The sequence below is a fragment of the Apodemus sylvaticus genome, chromosome 1 (genome assembly GCF_947179515.1).
Source record: "Apodemus sylvaticus chromosome 1, mApoSyl1.1, whole genome shotgun sequence".
Taxonomy (NCBI): domain Eukaryota; kingdom Metazoa; phylum Chordata; class Mammalia; order Rodentia; family Muridae; genus Apodemus; species Apodemus sylvaticus.
The window spans coordinates 83,686,828-83,695,839 of record NC_067472.1 but is presented as its reverse complement, the minus strand read 5'-3'; positions in this window follow the sequence as shown (position 1 = coordinate 83,695,839).

Sequence of the window (9,012 nt, the reverse complement as noted above, 5' to 3'; positions counted from 1 at the left end):
GACAGGCATTTGCTAGATATTTTAGTTAGGGTTTCTGCTGCTGCTAGAAAACACCATGACCAAAAAGCAAGTTGGGGAGGAAAGGGTTTATTCATCTTACACTTTCATATTGCTGTTTATCACCAAAGAAAGTCAAGACAGGAACTCAATCAGGGCAAAAACCTGGAGTCAGGAGCTGATGCAGAGGCCATGGAGGGGTGCTGCTTATTGGCTTTCTCCCCATGGCTTGCCCAGCCTGCTTTCTTATAGAACCCAGGACCACCAGCCCAGGGGTGGCCCCACCCAAAATGGACTCCACCCCTCCCCCTTGATCACTAAATGAGAAAATACCATATAGCTGGGTCTCATGGAGGCATTCTCTCAACTGAAGCTCCTTCTCTGATGACTCTAGCTTGTGTCAAGTTGACACAAAACCAGTGTACACTAGATTAATACCTGCATACTATGTACCAGGAAATGTGTTAATCTGCTCAAGTAAAGATACCACATCTGGTATAACAACTGCACTTGATTGAGTTTTTCAAAGTCAACTGCTGCAGGGCATGGTGGCACATGCCTGTAATCCCAGCACTTGGGAGGCAGAGGCAGGCAGATTTCTGAGTTCGAGGCCAGCCTGGTCTACAGAGTGAGTTCCAGGACAGCCAGGACTACACAGAGAAACCCTGTCTCGAAAAACAAAACAAACAAACAAAAAGAAAGAAAGTCAACTGCCATTCTCCACAATCCATCTGTCTTCTGCTCTGGCCAGATAGAAGAGTAAAGGGAGATGTGGTAAAACCCATATCCCTGCATCTTTCAGGTCCTTGATGGTGGCATTAGTTTCTGCAATTCCTTCAGGGATATGATCCTGTTTTTGAATCACTATTTTCCCTGGCAGAGGCAACTCTAAAGGCTTCCATTTAGCCTTTCCAACCATAATAGCCCTCACGCCACAGGTCAGGGAACCAATGTAAGAATTCTGCCAACCTCTAAGTATATCTATCCCAATTATATATTTTAGGACTGGGGAAATTATATATATGAGGAGCTTATTAGCTATGGTCCAGGTAGTTAAAAAATGGCTGTCTACTGGCACAAGAATCCAGCAGTTGTACAGTCTGAGGCTGGCTGTCTCAGCTGGTCTTCAGTATATGCTGGAATCCTGAAGAAGTTAGTATAATGCCAGTAAAGGAATGGACTTGCCAGTGAGAGTGAGAGCAAGCAGGCAGAGAGGGAACAAGCCTTCTTCTTCCCTGTCCTTTATAAAGGCTGCCAGCAGAAGGTGTGGCCTGGATTAAAGATAGATCTTCTCACCTCATTGATCCATATTAGAAATGGTTCTTATCACTTCAAATGGTTTAATTAAGAAAAAAAAAAAAAAGTCCAGGCTGGAGAGATGGCTCAGCAGTTAAGAGCACTGTACTGCTTGCTCTTCCAGAGGTCCTGAGTTCAATTCCCAGCAACTACATGGTGGCTTACAACCGTCTGTAATGGGATTCGATGCCCTTTTCTGGTGTGTCTGAAGACAGCAACAGTGTAGTTGCATACATTAAATAATTATTTAAAAAGAAAAAAGAAAAAAAAATCCCTCACAGGTGTGCTCAGACATTTGGGTTTTAGTTAATTCCTGAGATAGTCAAGTTGACAACTAAGAACAGCCATCACACTCCCCTGGCAGTGCAGATACACAAGTATCTTGGGATGTGTGTGTGTGTGTGTGTGTTTAGATGGGGTCTCACTGTGACCTAGACTAGGGAGGAATTTCTGATATTAAGGAGAATGGATATCAGTAGACAATAAGCAGCCTTGAGCAGACCTCTGGATTTACTGGTTTCTTTCCCCTGTACTTTTGGGACATAGCTCCAAACTTCTACCATTGCATCCCAATGGCACTTCAGTTTTGGCCTTGCAAATCCCAAGGAAAATGGTGTCTGTAGCTTATACTGCAGTGCTTGGGCCCTTTTGGATCAATGACAGTAGCTAATGGTATTTGGCCCTGTGATTAACCCAGTCAGGGTCATGACCTTCCTCCATTTCTCCCTTGTGGGAGCAATGGAGTCTATTGCCAAATCAGGGTGCCAAGAAGATAAAAACAGTCCCTACAACAAACGTTAGCAAGTTTGTAATTATGTACTGGTAAGTATTTGAGCTTGTGCTGTCATGAGCCTGTATCCTAGGAAAGGCCAGCTGGACTCTGTCTCCATGGTGGCTCTCACCCCATGGAGAGCCTGTTACCACGCAATTATACTTCCAGAGAAGAAAATACTAGAAGAGAAGGTAGATGGGAAGGACCTTTCCAACTGCATAGAGGAGAGGAAGGAGTTTGGTTTGTGTTACTGAGAAAGCCATACTTCAGTTAGGCTTCAGGTTGGATTCTAAGATGAACTGTCATCAAGGGCTTGCTCCTCTCCAGCTCCCTCCTCTGTTTTCCTTTGAGACGGCTTTTCTTTGTTTGTTCTTTTGAGACAGTCTCTCTATTGTCCCGGCTGTCATGGGACTTACTATATAGATCAGGCTGATCCTAGAAATATTCCTCTCTCTGCCTCTGCCTCTGCCTCTGCCTGTCTCCTGATGAGTGCTGGGATTAAAGGTGTGTGCCACTATGCCTGACTTACTTTCTGACACTGTAGTGTAAATGCCCACAGCTTTTGTCATTGGTAGAAAGAGCTCCCCTTTGCTGCAAACTCCCTAGCTTTGGTTCTCACTGGTCCAGACCAAAGAGGTATCCAGGCTCATTGTGGATAGGAAGCTGAAATACAGGCACACAGGTAGATTTAGAGTTAATGGCTAGTGGTTGTGGGAAGTGAGTGAAGGTACTACAGAGGGGATAAATGTGTCTAATAGCCTGGTTGTTTAGAACCAATCTCTGCAAAAGGCCCCATCAGCTTGGGCAAGTTGCCATTAAGTCTGCGCACTGAAACACAAAAGCCCAGCAGCAGCATTGAGCTTCTCTTGGCTTGTGTTCTATATGGAACATTAGCATGGGGAGGTAGGACCCTGACCACATGCTGTGAAGCAGAACGGCACCACCTAGTCACTCAAATACTTCACTGAGCCTACACAGGGAACCAGGCCTGCACAGGAGAGTAACATTCAGTCCCTCCTCCTGGGGACCTTACAGCTTAGTCAGGGGACAAAGCCAGGAAACAAGAGTTGTCTGGTGGAGGTCTTAGTTTGACAGTCGTCATGGTGAAGTGTGGGTACTGGACGTAGGCATGTCAGCTCCCACTCTGCCTCATACTAGCTCTGCACACGTCACCCCACAGCACCTCAGATTTCTCATCTATAAAGCAAGAAGGTAGGCAGGATGGTTTGAAGATTTTAGTTCCTTCCGACATGGAAAGCACCTGTTCTCAGTGAGCACTGCATAAACAGCAGCCAGAACTCTCTTCAGAAAGGCAAAGACTCCGAGCAAAACCCCTGTAGTTAAAGACACAGCATTCTGACATATGGTTTAGATGTAAAATAAGATTAAGCACATCCTACCTTTCTACTCTGACTACCACAAAAGAGAGATGAAGAAAAAAAATAATTTTTGAATCTATGGAACATCAGGCACTCACCAGAAACTATTTAATCCTCTCAACTGTCGATAATGTGGGGATTTTTACAACCCATTTTTCAGAAGAGGAAGCTAATTATCAGGGAAGTTGAGTAAATTTGCCCAGTGCTACATTCCAGACAATTAGCTGAGCAGAATCAAAGTGGGCTGTTATCTGGGTGCAAAGTCCATCTTGATGTAGCCATTCCCATGTCCTGGGTGGCAAAAGCAGTTGGCTCAGTGCCAGGTACCTGCCAGGTGTGTTCAAAGCTCTGAGTGAAGAACCCAGTACGCAAGGGAAGAAGAAACCATAAGCACTTGGCTTAGAGCACTCTATCGGCTGCCTGATTATTGACTCTCCTGGAAGCCTTGCTTCTGATGTGTCCTCCCTCCCACTTTCCTGGTGATTCCAGCCTCAAAGTGAGAAGAGTTGGCATAGGAAAGCTTTTTCCCTGAAATCAGTTTGTGGACTTTTCCTTATTACCAAATTCATAAAACATCATGCAGATGAGCCCTCCAAAAAGAGACAGAATTGAAATCCACACCCCTTGTTTTCTGCCCTTGGGTCTCAACAGTAGCTGTTGGCTCTTCCTGGCCTATCATGTCTCTTTTCAGCTGTATGCATCTCAGCTCTGGGTGTCTGGGGTGTATACTTCCTGATTATCCATGGAGACAGGAGAGCCAGAGGAGTGGGAAGAATTGAGATGGAGCCAGATGTGGCAGCACATGCCTAGAATCCCAGAGTTTAGGAAGTGGAAGCAGGATGATCAGGAATTGAAGGTCACCCTTGGCTACAGAGAAAGTTCAGGCCCAGCCTAGACAACAAGATATCCTCTTTCAAAAACAATAAAACAAAATATATGAGAAACTCAGGAGTAGAAAAGGTCTATTGGGGAAGAATGAGATATCTGGAATTGGCACATGTGTGTTTTTTATTTGAATAACAACCGTTATGACTGTGTACCTTATGCCTTGAACTGGTCTCACAGAACCTCTTCCCAAGAACTTCAGTTGTCACTTCCTAATTCAGTGCTAGAGATGGCAGCCATGGACAGCACAAACCTAGGTACACTATCACTGACCCAGGTCCCAGTCTTCTGCCCCAGGCTTTTTTTCTTTGAGACAGGGTCTTTCTCTGTAGCTCTAGAAGTCTCAGATCTTGGTATGTAGACCAGGCTAGCTTTAAACTCAGAGAGATGCACCTGCTTCTGCCTCCTCACTGCTGAAATTAAAGACATGTACCACCATTCCTGGCCCAAGTACTTGAAGAGACAGGGGTGAGGGGAGTGTGTGTGCATGCTCAGGTATATGAAAGTCAGAATAACTTCCCTAGCCCTCCCCACCCCCTGCCCTTTTTGGATAAGGTCTTCTCCAGCTAAGCTGGATGGAACTTGCTATGCTGCTTATGCTGGCCTTGAACTTGTAATCCTCCTGCCTCAACTTCCTGGCATGCTCAAAGTCCTAGCTATACATACATACATAGGTATATACATGCATACATACATGCATACGTACATACATACATACATACATACATACATACTGGTAGATATAATTTTTTGAGTTTTGCCCCTGTCCAGCTGATTGGAATTTAAGTTCTTGGGGCTTGGGGCATTGGAGCCAGGGCAGGTCTCTGTATCTTTTACTGTAACTGGAAACTCTGGAAAGAGAAACTGCAGTAAGAAAGGTGAAAGACTGTCTCTGGCTTGAAATGCACATTTGGATAATGAGCCCTTGTGAAATTCACACATCTAACCCCGAAAGCTGGCCATTTTCTAGTCCGAAGGTGCATACTTTGGAATAGATCCATGTGGACTCTTAAGACACACAGAGCACAGAGAAAGTCTTGCCTGTCATTTGGAGTGGACTATAGTGCTGTGGCAAAAATGGATGTCGGGATATCTGAATTCATTACTGTCTGCTACGAGCTGTTCAGTCCCAACCCAAGCCAAGCTTAACTGGAAGGAGATAAATTGATGAGCAAGCCATTGACCCTGGACCCTGGAAGATTAGGACCCCTCTGCAGAGCTCACAACCATAATCGCATCCTAGGTGCTTGCTCTTAGCCATCTGACTTGGATAAATGACTCCATGGAAGGGCTTGGTCTTTGAAGGGACCCTCTGGGACCAGGCTGCCAGTCAGCTGTCTCTAATGCGTCTCTCACTAGTTAGCCCTGTAGAAAGCTGTATGTTGTATGGAGGATCCACCCCAGAGACTATGGCCCCCTCCAACTGCTTTGGCCACAGAGGACCCTGCCCCTTCTTAAGAAATTGTCTTCCTTCACTGGCTCATTTTTCTGTAGCTTTTCTCAATAGACTGATGCCCACCTTCCCCACTTTTCTCTAAGTTCCCTCCCACCCCCAGACAGGGTTTCTCTGTATAGCCCCAGCTGTCCTGGAACTCACTCTGTAGACCAGCCTGGCCTCGAACTCAGAAATCCACCTGCCTCTGCCTCTCAGAGTGCTGGATTACAGGCGTGCGCCACCACCGCCCGGCATAAGTGCTTATGTTTATACCTCGGTAAGATAGGGCATTGATTCAAGTAGAGCTATCCCCAGGACTTATCTTTTCTAGGTTTCTCAATGAGCAGATGGTCATGACAAAGGAGGTAGAAGGAAAGGGAAGCCATCTTAAAATGTTTGAAAATTCAGGATTTCATCCTTTATGAGTTTGCTTGGCTTATAACAAAATACAGGACACTGGGCTTAAACAATGGAGAGTAGCGGTCCCCTGGCTCCGGAGGGAGGCTGGGTGTCCAGGAGCACGGTGCTGCTGGGCAGACAGCTGCCTGCCTGCTGGCCCTCACTTCCCTCTACGTATCTGTGACCTAATTTCTTTTGTAAGAATATCAGTTTAATTGGGTTAGGGATTACTCTAACACTGCCACCTTAGTATTTTTTTTAATTATATGTGTGTTTGAACACAAGTGTGGAAGCAGAGGACAACTCCCACAGGTGGGCTCTGGGCACTCACCCTGTGGCCTCTGAGGCTCTACCTCAGGTCACCAGGCTTACAGGCAAGTACCTTTACCTGCTAAGCCATCTCACTGGCCCCAACAACTTCTTTTTAATGTAATCAACTGTTTTCAAGGCCTTTCTCCACATACAGTCCCTAGAAGTCTGGACAGCATGGTCTATTCAGATTGTTAACATACAGTCACTGTCTCCTGAGCACATTTTTCTGGCCACATTGCATAAAAATATTAATTTGAAAAAAAAGATTTTATATGTTTTACATATAACCAATCTCCTTCAAGACTAAAGGCTAAGAGATGATTTTAAAAAATGAAAATTTGGGCTGGCTGAATGGAGCCCAGTGATTCTATGGCTGGGATCTCAATCTTTGTTTCTATGACTGCTCCCAGAAGCACTGTCTGCTTCCTGGAGGGGAACTCCCAGTCCCCCTTTCTACATGTTTGAGCCAGATATCGAGCCCGGCTCCAATGGTCCTGCCAGTGTGGACATGCCAGTCACCAAACTGTCCTCACAAGGACCTTTAGGAGCCTGAGATCCAGGCAGGACAGTCGACGTGGCAGGAGCTTCATGATGAGCTATGCTGGGGCCTGACAGTCTAGACCAACAGTTCTCAACCTGTGGGTGGAGACCCTCATAGGGATCAAATATCAGATATCCTGTATATCAGATATTTATATTACAATTCATAACAGTAGCAAAATTACAATTAAGAAGTAGCAACAAAATAATTTTATGGTTGGGGGAGGGGTCACTTCAACATGAGGAACTGTATTAAAGAATCAAAGCATTAGGAAGGTTGAGAACCACTGCTCTTAGGGTACCCTAACATGGTAAATTCCAGGGGAGCCCCAGGACTTGACTCTGACTGTCCTGACAGTGTCTCAGTCCTGGAGGGCATCACCTTCCTCTCACTGACCAGGATGTACTGTACCTGGGGCCTTAGACCAGCTAGAGGGACCACCTCGGAACCTTTCTGGCATATACCTTTATGGTCAGTGGGATTGATTTGAATTGGCTAAATCCAGGCCTGCTCACAGGCATAACTGTGTTTATATTATAGATTGGTCTCCACAAACTTAATGCCACGACTTGGGAAGCAAAGGCAGATGGATCTCTGTGAGTTCCACGTCAGATGGGGCTATATAGTAAGTCCCTTTCTCAAAGAAACTTATCACATTTATTTGGACTCTGTGTGTGTGTGTGTGTGTGTACACAAGTGAAGTGTGGAAGCAGAGGACAACATCCATGAGTGAGCCCTGAGGACCTACCCTGTGGGCTGCTGTCTTTCCCGGTGCCTGGGAAATGATTGTCCTAAATGGTTTCTGAATAAAGCCAAGCTTTTTGTCTCCAAAAACTTAAGCTTGCCAGGGGTGGACACACACCTTTAATCCCAGTGCTGAGGAAAACCGGCAGGCAGGCAGACCTCTGGATTCTAGGCTAGACTCACACACACACACACTCTCTCTCTCTCTCTCTCTCTCTCTCAAACTTAAAAGATGATAATGTTCAGTTGTAGAGCAATCAGCCAGCAGGTAGGAGATCTTAGGTTCTGTAAAAATCTTCTGTTAGAATCCAGCCTATGACAGGTACCCTACTAGGACATTGTGAGTGCTGAGCTGGCAGACCCGGTGGTGCCCTAGTCTTTCATATGGGAAGTGAAGCTATCTGACAAAGGTGCTGCATCTGCCCCATCCCCACCCCAAGCTGTTGGTACTGGCTGCCTGTTCATGGTAATAACACTTCTAGCCTAGAATTCAGAGGTCTGCCTACCTACCGGTTTTCCTTAGCACTGGGATTAAAGGTGTGTGCCCACCCCTGGCAAGCTTAAATTTTTGGAGACAAAGCTTGGCCTTATTCAGAAAGCATTTAGTCCAATCGTTTCCCGGGCACTGGGAAAGACAGCAGCACTGCCATCTTATCCAGCAATAGGATCTTGCTAAGACCTTCCTGGGGGAACTAGAGCAACAACAGCTTCTGATGGAAGCTGTCACTTAAGTACCCACCGAAGCCAGATAGGCAAAGAGGGTGTCTGGGAACAGTTGCCAGAGATGCCTTTTTTTCTCCAGGAAAAGCCTGCACTTTGTGGCCAATCTTTTTACATGTTGTAAATCCATTTTTTTTTTTTTAATGAAGGCTGAACAGACACTTCTGCAGGGCAGACTTGGCCTTGGTATGCAACTTTGCTAGCACTCTTCTAACCAGCTACCCGCTCCTCTGACTAAAAAAATTAGTTTTCTCATTTGGGGCTCTGGGTCACACAACTCGGGACAAGCCAGGCAGCCTTGCATCGCGGGGCAGAAGTCTTGTGTTTATATGTCACAGTGCATAGGAATCATCTGAAGGTCTTGTTTGACCGGCAGGTCATGCCTGGGAAGTTTCTTTCCTTTGGGGTTAGTGGAGAGGTAGCTGATCTAGGCTAACTTGTAATCTTGAACCCACGCCCCTCATTTGCCTTCCTAAGGAATTCCCAGGTGCTGCTGCCCCCCTGGGTTGGTCAGGCGAAGGGTTGAGCTCGG